Below are 19,222 nucleotides of genomic sequence, written 5' to 3'. Positions count from 1 at the left end.
CAAGCTCCTTCCCACCGCTGGGCATTCGCACCACCTGCCACCTTCCCCCTCTACCTGGAGCCCCCCCCACCACACACACACACCTTATCAACCCTCCCTCACCCCCCAGGTCTCAGCTTAGACATATTTCTTAAGGCACTTTCTCTGATCAACCACCAACCCACAGGGGGCCCCATTAGACTCCCTTGTGGCACGGCATCCTGTGTTCTTCCTTCAGGAGGCTTATCCCAGCTGTGAGGGCAGGAATGTGTTTGGAACTTTCTCCCCACAGGACGGCCAGCTCTGCGAGGGCCTGCCGCCCCCAGGCCTCAGGCAGTGCCTGTCCAGGAATGCCCTCCCCTGCCGGTCATCTACGTCAGGTCCCAGCCTGGCCCTTTGCCCTGGATCTGGAGCCTGACCAAGGAAGGAGAGAAACAGGGAGAAGGTGGGCCAGGGTTGCCCCCAGAACCGAAGGTGGGTTTGCCACCTGCCCAGCCCTCATCCAGACATGAATGTCAAAGCAGCCCAGGAAGTTTCTCCTCTAGAGCATGGGAACGTCATCCCCACAGCCTTCTCCTCCCTCACCCGTGTCTCCCTGAGCCCCCACCTCCTTGCCGATCCCACCCAATCCCAGCTTCCCAGGACCTGAGTGTCTCCCTGGCCCAGACTCAGCCCCACTCCCCCAGCCCTAGCCTGGCTCCAGGCTCCAGGGATGAGGGGACATGATTCTGAACAGGCACTTTAGGGGTGAGGACCACGGCAGAGCCCCCACTGATGCTGAGGATAGGCACAAGGGGCTGGGAGGAGATGACATCCAGGATCTGGGCCACGGCCTCAGTGCCGACGTTGCCCTCAGAGACGATGCCTTGGACGCGGGCAGCGCCCAGCAGCCCGCAGATCTGGGTGAGAAGACTGCTGGGGTTGGTGGTGTTGACCCCCACGGTGAGTGGTTGGATCTCTAGGAGCAGGTCCAGGAAGCTCTGGGGGATGAGGCGGGTATGGGCCTGGGCCTGCAATGGCCCTGAGCTGCCGAACACCATGGCCACCATCACAGCCTGCTCGCCCTGCCCGGGGCCCAGCCCTGCCCAGGCATCGAGGAGTGAGGTGAGCAGCAAGGCCGGCCCCAGAGCCCCCCACCATGTCCACCAGAGGGTCCTGCAGAGAGACCAGGGTAGGCATGGGGAGGGAGGCAGAGGCATGAAGAGAAAAGAGAGACAGAGAGGAGGCGAAGGCCAGCGTCATAGGGGCACACATCCAGAGCATGAAAGAGAAGGGGGGGAGCCTCCTTCCTCAAAGAGAGGCAGAGAGAGAGGGAGACAGACAGACACAGACAAAGAAAAAGAGACAGAGGTTAGCTGAGAATCCAAGCGCAGCCCAGAGGGCGGGGGCTGGGAAGAAGATGCCAGGCTAGGTGCTCATTACTTCCGTTTTATGGTTGAACACCATGCTTGGAAACTCATCCATCTGGGTTCTGCCCCAGGAAGGTACACAGCAAATGCTAATCTGGTGCCAAGTGCATGGATTTGAGTGGAGAGGCTTGAGTTCAAGTCCCAGTTCTGCCACTTACTAATTGTGTGATCCTGGGGAAGTTGCCTAGCCTCTCTGAGCCATGTTTTCTTGCCTGCAACAATCACAGGACCTACTTCACAATGGTGTGAGGGGTGCCCGCTCTTATCAGCATCCTTATCCTACAGGTGACAGCCCCACAGCCAGGGGAAGGCAGGCAGCTCTGTCACTCACTCACACACACACACACACACACACACACACACACACACCATTCTCCATCCTAAACTGGACCTAACATCTCCAAGGAACCTCCTCTGCATAACCCTGCCTGTCTCAGAGCCCCCTCCTCCTGGGCACTGGACATCCCTACCCTCCCCCGTTGCCTCAGTTAGTAGCCACTCTTCCACAGCAGGTGTGTGACCCAGTTGATTTGTTCGGAGCTCAGAGTCACCTGAAACCCTGAGGTATCTCACACATGAGCTGCCTCCCTAGGCCATCACTGACATGAGGGGATTTTTACCATAACCCAAGGGCCTGACGTGTATCCCTGCTAAATGAGCATCATGGCTTTGGACTGGGACCAACAGCCACACTGGTGAGTGGTACCCATGCATGCAGTTCTCCCTCCCAGCCAGCCATCGGCCACAGCTTTACCCCCTCTCCATCTCCATGACATCCCCAAAAAACTTCCGAACAGGGGAGAGTGGAAGGGTGACCAGGCCGGGCCTGGTTGAATTCAGGAGGAGGAGACGGGAGTTTTGGCGGGGGAGGGAATACTGTGCTCACTTTTCTGCCCTTGAAACCCCCTCTGTGTGTGATTTCCTAGTACACTGACTTCCAGTGTCAGCCTAGAGGTGCTTGTGCGTCTTGTGTGCGAGCCTGAGCGTGCTGTGCCCGCAGCTAGCTCCAACCAGAGGTTTCAAATTACACCTGAAAAGGGCACTGCCGTGCTTGTTCCACACTTTGCAAGGCCTCTCTGTGCTCCTCTCTGCCCGTCCCTGTAGGTTCCCCACCCTCTGGGAAGCCCAAAGCTTCCCCCACCTCTGCCGCCCAGCTCTGAGCTCCAGATCTCTGCTGCCCAGCACAGCAGCCTCCAGTCATGTGTGACTATCGGGCACTTAAATGTGTCTCATCGGAATTGCGGCATGTAGTGTGAAATACACACTGGCTATTGAAGACTTAGTGTTCAAAAAGGAAAATATCAATATTTTTATATGGATTACATGACAAAAGAACATTTTAGATACATTGAGTTAAACACAATATAGCCTTAGAATTCATTTCACCTTTCTTTTTACTTTTTCTACTGTGCCTTCGTGAGCTCTCATGTGGTTTCTTTTGGAAAACGTGGCTATAGATGAAGGACCCAGGTCCTCCCTCAGCTCCAAGGGGGCGCTGTCCCCCGAGACTCTCTGATGGGAACGTGTCCTCCAGGACTGGAGTTGAGGAGAGGAAGCTGAGCGAGGTCTTGCCTCTCACAGAAACGGATCTCAGGATGCCTCTGGAGGGAGGGGTCCCAATCAGGCAAGTCTTTGAACTTAAAATAGCAATGGGCAGACTCAAAGAGATGCAGACTCCAGAATCTTAGCACCACATGGCATCCAGCCTCCCGCACAAGGCAGGAGAGGGGGCCCCACTGGCCTGAAACACTCCTCTGGCCACTGCAACCCTCAAACAGCACAGCTGCTCCCTGGTGCCCACAAATTAAGCCCAGACACTGGGTCTCATGGACAGAGCCCCACACACACTGACCCCAACCAACTGTCCACCCCTCCGTGGACCCCACACTCTTGCCACTTAGGGGTGACCCTACTACCCTCGTCTCTTGGCTTTTGCTCCTGTTCCTTCAGGCTAGAATGTCCTCTTCCCACCTCCTCTCTCTTGTCTGCACAACAGATCCCCGAATTTTCAGAGCCCAACCTCAATCCCTCTCCCACAGAGCACCTGCCTTAGTTCATCCAGGCTCTGGAAACATGCGTGAGAAGACAGGGTCTGGGTCTGGCTCTAGGCCGGTTGCCCTTCCCCCCACCCCACACCCCCACTTCTCCTGGGTTGGGGAGCTCCTCTGCCAGGGTTTCCCTTATTTTGCTCCGTGGCAGGTTATTTGCCAGCCCAAGATGCACCCGACCCACACTGGATGATTGTCTTACATACCTCTGCCCACCCACTTGGGGTCCACCCCTTTCACAAATGGGCTGTTAATATTTTATGAACACCCGGGCCCCAAAAAGGGTCCAGGGAGAGGATGGCAATGGTCAGTCTTCCGGGACCCTCAGCATCACCTTGAACCGCCTGAGCATCTCCATGTGCTCGCCCAATCTCAGGCAGGCTCCCACACACGGACATGCACACACACTCACACTCCAGACATCTGATGGCTGCCCCCTCTCCCAGGCCAGGAGCCTCGGTCCCAGGAGTCGGCCAGAATTCCCATTACCTGTTACATGGACACAAATATTTTTAAACGCCTTATTCTGAAAACCAAAGGATCTCATAGCAAACTCATTATGTGCTGAAGAACCCTACCTGTTGACATCCCTGAACAAATGTCTCTTGTTCCTATTTCTTTTTTTTTGATTTGCTTTAATTTTTCCTCAGTGGCAGAAGCCAATGTTTCCTCAAAAGGCAACCTACCTTTGTTTCTTGTTTGACTCTTCAAAGCTACTTCACTAAGAAAATGCAGAAATTATTTTATTTGGGAAAGGAAATGATGAAGTGAGGAAATATAAAAGAAAACACAAGGTGTACAGACCTAGAACTGTCTTGTAATCACACTGGAATTAGTTTAACACCAGCGACAGTTAATTCATTACAGGATGTTTTGTGCTGATGGTTCTGAGGACGGAATTAACTCAGAAATGCTACACAGTGTCATTCTCTGAACTTAGCCCTTCTACAGCAACCTTTCTGAAACTCTGTCTTCCTTGAAGGTCACCACCATGAACTAAGGGATTTATTTTCAAAAAGGACTGCTAACAAGAGAAGGATCAATATGAGCCAATTTAAATTCTGATTTTTCCCCAGGGGCTTGATTTAGGTTCTTCTGTTAGGAGGCACTCTCAGGAACCAATTCACTGGCAGCAAATGCACCAAGTCAAAGAGCCACAGGGACAGAGGGTGACAGTGCATTTAGCAGGGAGTACTAGCTCTTTTCCCATAAATAAAAGGAAAAGTAGGACAATGTGTCTAGTACCTTGGCTCGAAGAATATAATTGTCTTGACTCAGTTGGAATAGTTCCTCCTCCTGCTGTCTCTGTAGTTCCTCCATCTTATCTTCCAGAGCTCTCGCTCTTTTTCTGAGAATGTGACTGTAATCCACTCCCCAAGGGCCTGTGCCCCTCTGCATTTTCCCTCTGCTTCCTGAACTCTTTCAAACATAGTCAGTTTTGCTTCCTTGTTCCCACCACTGTATCCTGAAGAATCCTTTTAAGGAAAAGCATCACTTTGGTGTGGAGTATTATATATTAGATTTGAACACAGTGGTTAGGGAAAAAAAAAAAACACAAATGAAAATGACATGGTTAACAATGTTCTACTACACAAGAAAATCCATAAATGTTCAGTAAGAGTGAGTGAGTGCAGTATCACTCAGTGCAGAAGAAATTTAATTATTTATAATTTAATTTTAACATATAATTATAGACCATACAACCATTATGAATATTACTGTGAAATTCAACATCTAGATTCAGAAACCGAACACAGGCATCAGTTTCTGAGGGGCCCTCAGACTTCTCAGGGAGCCATGCTGCTTTCCCCGTGGGAAGCTGGAGCTGCGGGCTTGGTGACTCCCACTCCAGATATTCCTAAATGTCATAAACAATGGATAAAAGCACCACAAATACAAACTATGCTGAATGTGCATTTGGCAATTATGTAACAAGAAGCACTAACACAACGGGAGCGCTGAGACAAGTGAGGATCTCACAGCAGGCAGCTGCATAACAAGCGCCCTCACACAGCCGTCCCCCGGCACATGGGACCCCTGCCCAGAATCGGCCTCTAATCCATCTGACATGGAGGCCGACTGACCCAAAGCTCATGTCCAATGACACATGGAGCTAAATACATGTGAGGAGAATGTGGATCGGGATAATTTCAGGTTTTGTCACTTTTAAATAAATTACTCTTTTAAATGTTCACAGAAATAACTAAAAATATCTAAAAGAGGAATCAAAGAGCAGCTGATAACTCTATGAAGCATTTTAGTTCAGATTAAGTGGGCTTTAAAGAACATTTTTCTATATAAAGTATATCAAGGTATAATATCACTGGAATAATATAAATTGCATGGAAAGTATAACAACTAGTTTAAGTCTGATTAAAGAAATAAATGATAATCCTGCTCTAATACTGTGATATCATACATCACATTAGAAAAAATGTTATTCATGTATATTTTGGTCAAATTTTTGGCTTTTAAGTTACCTCATAAATCCCCAAACAGCAGAAATAGTTCTAAGGCCAATAATTATTCAGTTAATAATACAAAAATAAAGTTTCAGGGAACTCCCTAGAAGAGATCCGGAGGCCTGTACTCAGACCCTGCAGGTCCTGAACTGACTCCTAGGGAACGTTTCCCTGACTGCCTTCGAGGTAAGTGAAGAATTAAAATTTTATATTTTTAATATAATTTCTTTAGGGTGTTAACTTTTTAAATGCAAAGTTTACTTCTTTCATTAAAAGTGAAATGTGGTTCTTAAAGATTTGGAAACTACAGAAAAGTCAAAAGAAGAAACAAGTCCCCAAAAGTACCTCATCCCAAGATTTCCTTCAAGTCTTTTCCAGGTTTTTTCCTTATAGAGTAGTAATCACATTTAACTGGACAGTTTGATGTAGAAGGTTTTCTGTAGAAACCTCTTAAAGCATTCATAAAGGATTTGTTTGAGTCATTGTAAAATCAGGCCATTAATCCCTCCAAGTCACTGGAGGACCAGTAACATGGCCAGTGAAGGGGTCAGACCCGCCAGCACTGTGATTCTCCCCAGGACGGGGCAGCGGGAGTGTGGCGGGTGGTTCTTGCTCCAGCTGCAGTCAGCCAGTGCTTTTACACCAGAATTCTCCCTTCCTGAGTTCTTCATTTTGATTTCTCGATAAGTTGTTATTTTTCAGTAATAATACATGGACAGTATCTTTTCCTTTTATACAGGAAAGAAAAGTTGCTTAGATAGGAAATTCAAACATGAAAACACTGCAGAATTTGGGACTTCTGAGCCCTTCTTAAAAAAACAATGGATTAAAAAAATTCAGTCAAATTATAAGGCAATCAAAATAATTCCAGAATGGAGGAGCAATGGCTAATGGACTGGTGAAAAGCGTTCTGGCTCTGTAATAACCAGAACCAAGATCCACTTTCAAATGCTTAAGGGAATTACAGCTGCTGGAGAGAATATAATAAATATATTAATTATAAATAATATAATCATATGTAAATATATATAATGATATGACACATACATTATATATAGTATATAAAATAAAGTTATAAATAATATACTTATTAAAAAATAAAACCAACAAAAATGGGTAGGAGTCATGCAAGTTGGGGATGTAAGAGTTTTACTACATATTTAATAGAAGGGAAAATTGATCGTGTATAAAACTGGAAAAAGCAATTAAAAATAACAATACAGCTTTGGCAGTCTTTCACACGTTTTCATAATCTATGTTCGTGAAGGGACCTTTTGGGATGTAACATTTCTCAGGATGAAGTTTCTTTTTCTCTTACAGATTTAAGTAAAATGAAACCTAATGTTTTAATGAAAAGAACTGATAAAGTGTGATCTGTTCTTATAAAATGCTTCTTCCACTTTTCTTTGTCCACGTGCCTGCCTGTCTCCTCCCTTCCAGCTCTCATCCCTGCTTCCTTCCATCTGCAGGACACACACATGAGAGGCATGGAATGAGGCTCACCCACTGTGACACCAGCTGTTTCTGGCTAAATTATTGCTTCCTTTTTACTTTTCTGTATTTTTGAATTTAAATAATGAGCAAATATTCCTTTTGTGACAATAAACATACTAATCTAAAAATAAAAGCACAAGAGTCGACAGTCAAAGAAAATTAATTTAGAATAAAAAGGAAAATCACCACATGGCAGACACTGCTAGCTGCCAACCTCCCCTTCCTCCCCACTAAAATTTTGCCCAGGGTGGCAATGTGCCAGTTAAAAACACCCCTCTCCCTGGACTCCATGCACCTGGGGTTGGGTGGGGGGCAGGGGCACAGGATCAAAGTTCTGACCAGTAAGATGAAAGCAAAAATTCCCAACATGGGGCTTCCAGGACAGCGACTACTTCTCTGATTAAGCTGCTGAGTTAACGGGTGTGCACCTTTTACCCTTCGCCCTCTTCCTCATGACAGGGCTGGAGGTTGTGCAGCCATCTTGTGACAAAGAAGACTGAAGTCACAGACTAGGGATTTTGCAGCAGGAAAGAAGGGGTCTGGTTCCTGGCACAGTTGCACCAGCTCTGAATAAGCTGGCCCAGGCTTCCTGGTTATGTGAAAAAGAGAAGCCTTCGAACTGTGTCAGCCCCAGTAATGAGGGGCTGCTCCCTGGGAACCAGGGCTGATGCCAAGCAGTCTCTAGACTTTTGGTACATGCGCCTCTGGCTCAGAGGCTGCTTCTCTGGCACCCAACCTGTGACAAGTAACAACCACCCCCAAGGAATTCCAGTTCTTTGTAATAAAACTAAAATCACTCTGGCAATTTTCCAACAAAAAGAGAGATTTTTAAAAAAATCATACTTAACAGAGACTCTAATGAGAAAAAGTAGATCAGTACAAAAACAGAAAATCACAGTTTGCCATTGTATTTAAATAAATATGAATTTTAGTGACATGTTTTTATTTATTTTGGCATTAGCAAACACTATGAAATTTTGAAATCAGGGAAAATGTTCATAAAAATATTGTTGCCTTCACCTATCAATCTCTATGCCATCCCCCTCATTTCCATCGACTGTGACCTGACGTCTGGCTTCACTCTTATTAATTTCCAACTGCTCACCAGAGACCCTTCAACTCCTTCCCTGTGCACATCTCTCTGCCCCAGCTGCTCTCTCCCACGGGCTTTCCAGGTCTTTTTCTGTTGCCAGTAACACAACCGTGCCCACATCTCAGTCTTAGGCATTTACCCTCTGGCAGTCCTACCCCCACCAGGCATGCCCCCTGGCACCTGGATGCCCACAGCCCTCGGGCCCCCGGGACTCACTCTGTTGATCCTGCGTGTCTCACACTGTCCACACCCCTGATGTCTCTTCTTCCTTCATGACTCCACTTACATCCCAGACACATGGGCAGCTACTTCCTGCTCCTCTCTCAGTCCGCTGTACTCATTGGGCAAAAACCACTCCTCTTGGTAAATCCAACTACACAACTACCAACACCTGTAGCTGTGTGGGAGAAAGTGGCTGTGCACACATAGATACACACACACCTCTGCCTGCCTGCTCCCAGCTCACATGCACGGTCACCAACCCGGAGCAGACTCCCTGCTGCTGGGAGCCCAGCCCTCCAGGAGAGCCCCCCCACACCTGCTCCCCTCCAGCACCCTGGCCCCATCCTCACTGCTGCCTCATCACAGCACATTTTACTTCTCAGAGGAAGTGGAGGCAACCAGAGGAAATCATCCCCATCTCTCACCACTTCTACCCCTACCAGTACCCACACCCACCCCTCCCCTCCTCCTTTCTGCCTTTCCACAGATGAACTGTCCATGTTCCCACCTGAAGCCAACCCTCCCACTGTGCCCTGGACCCAATTACAGCCCCTCCACTCGAGGACTCTGCTCTACGACTCCTCTCATCATGCACTTCTTCCCAGCTACTGCATCTTTCCAAAAAGCACATTCTATTGTTCATTCATACCACGATTTCTCTCATTAAATTCAAAACAAGGCAAATGAAAAAGCTTCCCAACTCCACCCTCCTGCCAGCTACTGCCCCCCCCACCTTTTACACCCTTTCCTCCAGAGGGTCTACACCTTGAAGTAGCCAATTCCACTTCTCCTGTTCCCACTCAGTTTGCCTTTCACAGCCACAGTTGCCCATGGAAACTGCGTGTCCAATGCAGACAGCCTCCTTCCTGCTAAACTCCAAGGTCAGCTGTCAGTCCTCATTCTCTCTCAGCAGCAGCAGACACAGATCTACTCTCCTCTATATACTCTCTCCACGTGTCTTCAGGAATGCACATGCTCAGGTTGCCTCAACCTTGCTCTGTCCTTGCAGGTTACTCCTCTCCCTCTTTAGGTCAGCATGCCCCAGGCTCAGGCCTTGGGTTTGCTTTTTCTCTCCAGATATGCTCCCTTGATAATCTTTTTTTTTTTTTTTTTTTTTTTTTTTTAGTTTGTTTTGGGAGGGTAGGGAGATAATTAGATATATTTACTTATTTAACTTCTTCTTCTTTTTTTTTTTTTTTAAATGGAGATACTGGGGATTGAACCCAGGATCTCGTGCATGCTAAGCATACACTGTACCATATGAGATATACCCTCCCCACTCCCTTGATAATCTTTGTCAAGTCTCAGAGAATATTACATCTAATGAAGTAAGTCAGATGGAGAAAAACAAATACTATAGATCACTTGCTTGAGGAGTCTCAAAAATAATACAAATGAACATATATGAAAACAGAAAGACTCACAGACAGAAAAGAAACTTGTGGTTAACAAGGGGAGGTGGGGGGAGGACAAATTAAAGGTACAGGATTAATGGACACAAACTACTGTACATAAAATAGTTAAGCGACAAGGACTTACTGTACAGCACAGGGAACTCTACCCAATGTCTTGTAATAACCTGTAACGGAATATAATCTGCAAAAAAACTGATTCATTTTGCTGTACTCCTGAAACTAACCCAATACTGTAAATCCATTACATTGCAATTAAAAAAAATCCCATGGCTTCAAAAATATTCATTTTTAACAACATTTGATACCTACAGTCCACACCTCCCTCTCAACCCTAGACTCCCATCTAACCACCTCCTTGCCATCTCCACTTGCACACAGAATAGGCATCTCAAAGTTAGCATCTCAGCAGCTCAACTCCTGGTCCTCTCTCCACCCCCAAGCCCACTCTGCCTCCCGCTCCATCCCAGCTGGAGAGGAACCGCATTCTTCCAGCTGCTCAAGCCACATACCCTGCCATCACTCATGACGCCTCTCTCACAACGCCAAAGAACTCTTTTAGACTTTTGACTCTATCTTCTAAATACATCCCCATCCAACTGCTTCTCATTACCACCACTGCCACCACCCTGGATCGGGCCCCATCACTCCCAGCCTGGATTCCTCAAATTCCCTTTTAACTGGTCTCTGTGCTTCTTCCTGTGCCCCTATGGTGTGGGTCTATATTTGTGAGCATATGGTCAATGGCATCAGCCTGAGGAATCTGTCTAAAGGATGCATCAGGTGAAGTCACTGCCATGCTCACAACTTCCCAGGCGCTCACCTTTCCACACTGAGTGAAAGCCCAAGGCTGCTTAATGCCCTAGAAAAGCCGACCATGCCTGTCCCTGTGATGCCCGATCTCCCCTCCCCCTCTCCTTTCTGCTCACTCTGCCCCAGCCATGTGGGCTTCTATGTTGACCCCCAAAATGCCAGGCATTCCTCCCTCTTTGGGACTTTTGCACTGACTGTTTCATTTTTCTGGAATATGCTTCCACACACACCCACACAGCCAATCCCAATTCCTCCTACAAGTCTTCATTCAAAGGGCTCTCTCACCGAGGCCAACCCTATCTTATTCCAAGTGGTGACCTGCTGGACTCCACTGACACTCTTGCTCTGCTTTCTATTTCTCCTTAGCATGTAACATCATTTACTGATTTGTATGCTCGTTGTTAAGTGTCTGTCCCTCCTCATCAGATGACAGCTCCATGAGATGGGGGAGGGGAGGTGGCATTGCCTTGTTTACCAACGTACCTGGAGGGCGTCCAACAGTGCTTAGACCCAGGTCGGTGCCCAAAAACACATATGAATCAATTTGGATAAAGTAAACTTCAGAAATGTTGGGAGTTAGTTTATCTAAAATAAATAGAGTAAATAATATTAAAAACAAAATTTCATTCTCTTGCTCTCAAAGGTACAGACAGGACAAATACTCCTAAAACATTAATGAAAAAACCTCCACACTCTTCTTGATGATTCTAAAATTTGGGAAATGGTCTGAGTGTTTTTCTTAACATTAAGCACTAGATCCAGTGGAGGGTTAGTTACTAACATCAGTGACTAGATGACAGCCGCACAAGCAGACGCTCCACAGAAAAGGAAGAGGAAGAGAACACAAGGTGCCTGTTAGGGGAAGGGATCCGAGGTCCCCATGTTAAGAACAGGAGGAAAGGATGCTGCATCAAGCCAGCAGAATCTGATTCCTGTGCACACAGAACAGCCACCACCCCTGCTGCTCTCCTGCACACGGACAGAGAGGAGCCCTACATCTGACACGCACAGGCTGCTGCAGCGGATGCACAGCCACACAGACAGAAGAGGAGAGACTTCACTGCTGAAAGAATTCTAATACAGTCCAAGTGGTCCTGGGATGGATTGCTGCAGGGAAAGGCAGGGGAGGCACTTTAAGTTGGAAGTGAGTTTCCCAGTGAGGCTAGCTCTCCTCCATCACAGCAGGCAGCAGCGATGGGCTTGGCCGCCTATTCAGCTGAACCACAAAGGAAAACACAAAGTGCTTCTGGCTCTACTGCCCTCCCGCCCCACCAGAGTCTAAAGGCAGCAGGAGCACTGGTCTGACTTGAGCATTTCTATTCCTATTAATAGTGCCGTGGGCTTCTACGTAGGAAACCACCCTTTCCTCCCTCCAAAATGGATGACTCCACCAGGAAATAACTGAGAGAGGCACTGGGATGTATAAACGCACACAGGTGATTGATAAAACATCCGGACTCCCCAACACTAGATCAAACTCACATCCAGATATTTCTCTCTGTATCCACCTTCATTTGTATGTTGCCCTTTGCATTCTGAATTTATAGCTCTTTTCTGGTAAACATTTTGGATATTATAAAGCCAACAAGATGAGGAGGGGTTTGACTCTCCAATCTTATATTCACCTCCCATACTTTCTGGGTCTCATTCAGGAAAACCTAGAACTAATGATTAAAAAAAAAAAAAAAAAAAAAAAAAAAAACCTGAACTGAACTGAACTGAATCTATCTTTCAGAGGTGGAATGTAGCACCTTAAGATTAATTTTTTTCTATAAATAAGGAAAGTTCTCAGAAGGAGAGAAGGAAACAGGGAAAATAGAGAATAAGGAAAATGAAATAATACATTATATGTACTAAATTTTATTATGAAAAGTGCATATAATTACCTTTTTTCCCAGCTAGATTTGAGGCAGGGATGGATCTCTAGTTTTTGCTTTTCATAATGTTCTTTGAAGTTCTCTTTTCAAGAGTAGAAAATGTCTTGAATGGTTAACTGGGTTTCACCATAGCCTGAGCTCCTCACTGATGCATAGAATCCACTCTGGGGTGTTCTTTTAAACAAAGGAGGGGCACTTCTGGCCTTCCCATGTGATGGCTGTGTACCAGTCCCAGCCCCTGCTTCTCCAGAACTCAGTCGAGATCTAGAAGTCTGTGCAGAAGTACAAACTCTTCAGTACTTAAACAAACATCAGTGACAGTTGTAAATACGATTTAACAGATGGCAAAACCATAGTGATTACTGAAGAACATGGTTTGTAGAAGGCAAGTAATGACATTCAAGTTCTCCAAGCCTAATTCATCAGAATTTGAGTATTCTGAAGCACATTTTCAAAGTTAGGAGTAAAAAAAAAAAAACAAAATAATAAAACAAAATAGGTTTGCCAGAGAGCAAGACATGTAATTACAAGAATGAACATGGAGGAGAGTGGGGAAGAACACAGTTGAAATGACTTAAAATCTTGTATTTTTTCTTCAGCTTTCTCAAGGTAAAAACTGATTATATATATTAAATATATATTAAATAAACCCTGCCTTATTCCTTAAGGAACTGGAGATAGTTTATGGTTAGTTTATGGTAAACACATAAAACCATAAAATAAAAATGGAATACTGGGGTCACAGAGACTATAAATCAGAATAAATCAAGAATACAGAAACAAGGAACAGTGATGTATAAGTTTCTCAACAGTCGCTAACAGCATTTATACAAAATGCCAACTCACCTTTTGCAGAACACATACTGGTAAGATTGAATAAAAAGCACTAGAATAAACTTAATTTTCTTATGCTACTCAAATTCTGGACTATGTTTATTTAAAAAATAAAAAATGTAAAGAATGGCTTCTAAAAGAAAGTTAATGCTATAGTGGCATTTTTAAACCTGGGGACGACAGGGTGTTGTAACCGCTACTGCTCACAGATACCCAGGATCCATGTAGACGTTACTCTGTCATCAGTCCCACTGGTTCACGAAGTACATACCTGTCAACAGTATTCATGTAACTTCATTTATCACTATGTCAAATCAATATAAACTATAAACACTTACCTTATGTATTTTGTCATCCTGGGGTAATAATCAAGGACCAAGAGATTTTTTTTCTTCAAAATATCAAAGTACATTTAATCTATTTGTTCTTCCACAGTATTTACTCTTGAACAGTTATTTTCTGTGCCTTCATTTGTTGACTATTGTAAAACTGTATGCTCTTCATTTTTGTCCAAAAATTAGTTCACATTTTTTGTTTCTTGAGACATAACATTTGGATTCATCTTAAGGGGTAAAGGGTTAACAAATTCAGTTTCTTTATTCTCAGCCAGTTTCTTATAGCTATAAAACAAAACAGGACACAGAGGATGAACCCTGTATGACTCCTCAAAATTAACATATATGTAGACACATGATATACAAGAAAACACATTAAATTATTAACATATATAATACTATTAAATATATTTAATACCTATAACTGTCAAATTAGGTCATTAATGTTAAATATATTACTTACCGTTCTGGTTAACAGAGTATACTCACATAGTGTCACATAATTTTTTAAATTTCAGATAATAATTTCAATACAGTATAATATTAGGGATTTCATGGTTGACTCAAAGATCTGCTTCAAAGGAAAGATAAACCAAATAAGACTGAGATTGCTTTTGTTTCAGAAAAATAAAAAATGAATCTAAATGGTTCTTTTGTAATATATCTTTTATCCATATTATAAAGTCAACATACATTTGAGGCAGGAAAAACATTTCATACATTTCGAGTAGAAACTAAAGAAGCAACCATAATTTATATCAATGAAGCATAAAATATAAATATTAAAATGCATGAATTTCATCACAGTGTAGGAAAATCTTAAAACAAAATCACTAGGATTTTTAAATGAAATCATTCCTGTGGCCTAAAACACTTAAATGCAATGTAACATTTCAGAACATTACATTTTTAAAATATGAGAAATACCCCTTAAGGAGATGTTATAAATGTGGGTGAACATCAGCATATTATGGGAGCTCCAAAAATACAGATATTGTCATTTTCAAATCACCTTAATCATGGTCATTGAGGTCACTTCATTTTGTAATTTATAAAATAAGATTAAAGAAAAGTTTAAGAGGCTACCGATTCAATGAGGTAGATTGGCTTCTCAACAATTTCTAGAAATAACTGTGAGAAGTAGCTGGGATGCTCAGAAAACCTAAGCATCCTTCCTTCTTCGTGGCGGCAGAACCCGGCCGGCCGCTCACTGCTCCCCATGCATGCTGCACGCCAGCTGAACCGCACTCTGCTCTGCCTCCAGTCTACACGGGACCATCACCAGTTCTGGCCTTTAGAATGTGAGGCGACGGTGACCAGAAGTTAAAATTCGTGTCATGAGCTTAGTGGTTGGGTTCTGGGTGGCAAGGAAACTGATACTAGAGGCTGGAGAGGGGCAAACTCACATTTTATGAAAAGTGACAAAACATTTGCTAAGCTGTCACCTACAGTGGTTTACAAGGCCGACCACTGGCGCCTGGGCCTGGGGTCCTCGGCAGAGTCTGAGAATGGCAGGAGAGGACAGGGAGTGAAGTGCCAGCTACTACTGGCTACTGCTGACAAGATACCACGGGAGAAAGATAAGCTCAAGACAGAATGGGCTGGTCTTTAAAGAAGGAATCCAAGGGAACAGAGTCTAGAAACTCAGGGCCTCTTAGGTTCTCTCTCTGCATCTGGACTCAAATGCTAAGAAAAAGCAAGATTTCATGAGAATTCCTGGTTGAAGAGTGACTCAGTTCCTTGGCAAACATCACATTAGCGGTGTCATCTTCAAACTTAAGATTATTGCTCCTCATAATAACCAGACAGATGCAATTAACCTGAGAAAAAAACCCAACAAAAACTAATGTTCTGTTATTGTAGTTACTGGCACATGGGGCTGAGTGGAACCAAACAGATCAGAAGCCTAAAAACTTTTTGAAGGGGCTGTAATGACAAAGATGACAAAGAAACCACAACTCTACTTAAAAAAAAAAAGCTAGAGACTTGTCTGGCAGCCTTAGAACCACGTACCTGCAGGCAGAAAGCAGGTGGAGAAGAGTGCATTCTCATTGGGCGTCCCCTCCCCCTGAAACCCACATCAGTTGAAGCCAGTGGTGAAGGGACACAAGACCACTGGAACCAGGAGCTCCATGGAACTACATATTTATAAAGCAGTTCCTCCTTAAGAGCAGAATAATGGCCTAATTAAGGAAAATGCCCAACTTGAAGGTAGAGGGTCTTCATAAGGTCTTTCAGTGGCTCTCAAAGCTGTGTTACTGATTGCCATAGCTTCCTCACTCTGTTTTCTGGATAGGAGTGTTCTTACAGATTCACCGTCGTATTGGGTGAGGTGAGGAAGTGACTTGGCTTTCAACTCACTGATTAGTACACAATGAGGAGCTACACTGAAACCTGTCAAAGAGAATCGTGCTTCACCTGGAAACCCTGGCCTGTCAGGTGGATACCATTCTGCATGGGACTCTGGGCTGTTTGCTCTGGGGAGGGGCTGAGTAGGTCTTTGAGGAAGAGTGGATAGGATATTTGGCTGTTAGAAGGGGAGATTCTGGTAGAGACTGGCTAGACACCTACCAAATGCATTTACTTTTCTTTCTGGGCACATAAGCAAATCACACTTCCTAGCCCTCTTGGACCTAGTTTAGCTGGATGTGCTGGTTCTTACCAACACAATGTGGGCTGAAGGGAGGTAACACTCCTGTGATTGGGCAGTTAAAAGGAAGCATGTTAACCATCTATTTCCTTTCCTTATTGACTGATAAGGCCAGGAGGACCTCAAAACCATGTGTTGATGACAGAAAGCCATCTGGGTCCCTAAATGACTATGTGGAGCAGAGTTCCACCCCCAACTCCACTGAGACACGTGGAATTAGGATGTAAGCAAGACAGAAATTGCTGATGATATTAAACTACTGAAATTTCAAGGATTATTTGTTGCAGCAGCTAGGATTACTTATCCTATGGTTTACTAAAGGATTTTTGGATATGTGTACTCAGCTTTCTATTACTGACACTCCTATAATTATTGTTACGCCTTTAATGAAAGTATACTTGTTTTCAGCTTTTAAGCACCAATGTAAACATCTCTATTTAGAACTCACATTACTAAAATGGTGTCAGCTATGCCACCAAAGACATAAGATGTGTAGAAAAGTCCCTTCAGTGACCCAAGTGTAGCCTCAAACAGCAGTGATAAGGGAGCCCAATTAACCCTGTAAAAACACTAACCAGCACCACAGACCAGGGGAGAATGCTAGACTTAGCGGTCAGGTAGACGGGGTTTACGGAAAGCCACAGCACATCACTTTCTCTCAACAAGCACACGCAGTACAAACAAGTCCAGGAAATCACTGCAGGTGGATTTCATGATGAGCATGGAGTCCAAGGAGGGGCTCAAAAACTTGTCTGTTGAAAACACAAATGAACAAATAATACAAGAATGGATGACAGGCTTTTCACAGAAATATTTCATGGAGATCAAAGACCTGACAATCCAAGTGCATTGCTGGGTTATAGCCATGTGATCTTGAACAATTTATTTAACCTCTTTAAGCCTAGGTTTCTTATCTATGAAATGGGGGTGATAATGGAGAATATACCTAATGGGGCTGCTGTAAGAGTAAATGAAATCTAATATGTAAAGAACCTTGCACAATATCAAGCCCACAGTAAGCAGGTGGTAAACATGTTAGCTGTCATCATCTGGTTCTTGTGAGAGCCCTGCCACTAAGTTGGTTCACCTCAGTTTCATGACTTGAATGATGAGGATAAAGATGCCTGACCTACTTATTATAAGGATCTCCTAAGAAAATGGATGTGACACTTGTCTTATGACAAGGTTATTATGTCATGCTACTCTGTGCTGGTGAATGACAGCAAGGCCCCACAAGCTTCCATTAAAAGCTACTGGAGCTGGAACATTTTCACAAAGTCCATTTCTCTTGTGACCAAAGAACTCACCCTAGGAGATGAAAGTATCTATTTTCACCTTTAATAAAAGGTGAAAACACACTTACCCAATAGCTAAGTAACTCCACTTGGAGGTATACAATTAACAGAAAGAAATGTGTGCTATGTGCAGGGAATGCTATGTACAAGATTTACCATAGCAGCACTATTTAAAGAGCCCCAAACTGCACATAACTCAAATGTCCATCAGCAGTAGAACAGAGAAATAAACTGCAGTATATTCTTATGATAGTATCTTAAACTTCAGTGAAAATGAGAAAGCTAATGCCACACACAAAATAGTATACATCTCACAAACACAATGCTGTATGAAAGCACCGGGGGGATGGGAGAGCAGATACATAATCCTGTTTCTATTAAATTCAAAAACAAGACAAACTAACCTCTGATCACAAAGTCAGAACAGTAGTTAACTCTGGGGTGAATAGATTATTTGACTGGGACAGGACACAGGGAAGCTTCAGAGTACTTGATAGGAAGGTTTGGATTTAGGTTATGGTTACATAATTGTGTTCACTTTGTAAAAGTTCATCAATATAGAAAAGTTCATTTCTGGTCAAGATGGTGGAGTAGCAGGACCATGAGCTCACCCCTCCTCACGCCTACAACAAAATCACAACTGACTGCTAAAAAGCCATCGAGAAAAAAGACTGGAGCCTAGCAGAAAAGATCTGCTTCAACTGGAAACAGGGAGCCACAGGAGGACAGCAGGAGGGGTGCGCTTGCAATACAGTCAGGCCCCATACCCGCCTATGTAAGTTTAAAAAGCTAAAGCTCTAAACATTCTTATAAACAATGAACAGTACATATATGTAAATTTTTAAAAATATGTGCAGTATATTGTGTATATGGATTTCCATGCAAATTTCTTGTATATGTGCAGTCAAATTATAACATCTACCTAATAAAACTGAAAAACAAAAAAAAAAATAAAGACCTACTGTATAGGACAAGGAACTATATTCAGTTTCTTGTACTAACATATAATGGAAAAGAATCTGAAAAGAAAATGTGTTTATGTATGTATATGTATAACTGAATCACTTTGCTGTACACCCAAAACTAACATTGTAAATCAACTACACTTAAATAAAAAAGTTACAAAAAAAATTTTAAAAAGCAGCAACACAAAAAATTCAACCTTCCAAAACTTGAGGAAACCTGCAACATCCAGGCTGGCTGTTTTCTCTGGCTGGATCCACAGACCGTTGTTCAACTTCAGTGCTAGCACGGACCCTAAAACTCTCACATGTATTTGTTGTTCAAACACAATAATGA

General features: G+C 44.0%; 1 long non-coding RNA gene across 3 annotated transcripts in view; it reads right to left on the bottom strand.

The window, feature by feature from the left end:
* The window catches only part of LOC123616214 (uncharacterized), a 29,478-nt gene that overhangs the window by 5,351 nt on the left and 4,905 nt on the right, over positions 1-19,222 (bottom strand). The window contains exons 3-5 of one of the 3 annotated variants that reach the window (XR_012503143.1): positions 13,982-14,263; positions 12,819-13,081; positions 5,047-11,517 (exon numbers count right to left, since the gene is read on the bottom strand). This is a non-coding gene — a long non-coding RNA (uncharacterized LOC123616214). Of the gene's footprint in view, positions 1-5,046; positions 13,082-13,981; positions 14,264-19,222 lie in introns of those variants that run through there. The other 2 variants (XR_012503144.1, XR_012503142.1) reach the window with 2 other exon arrangements.

The sequence above is a fragment of the Camelus bactrianus genome, chromosome 29, assembly GCF_048773025.1.
Source record: "Camelus bactrianus isolate YW-2024 breed Bactrian camel chromosome 29, ASM4877302v1, whole genome shotgun sequence".
NCBI classification, from domain to species: domain Eukaryota; kingdom Metazoa; phylum Chordata; class Mammalia; order Artiodactyla; family Camelidae; genus Camelus; species Camelus bactrianus.
The sequence above is the reverse complement of the archived record's forward strand: the minus strand, read 5'-3'. Positions and strand labels throughout refer to the sequence as shown.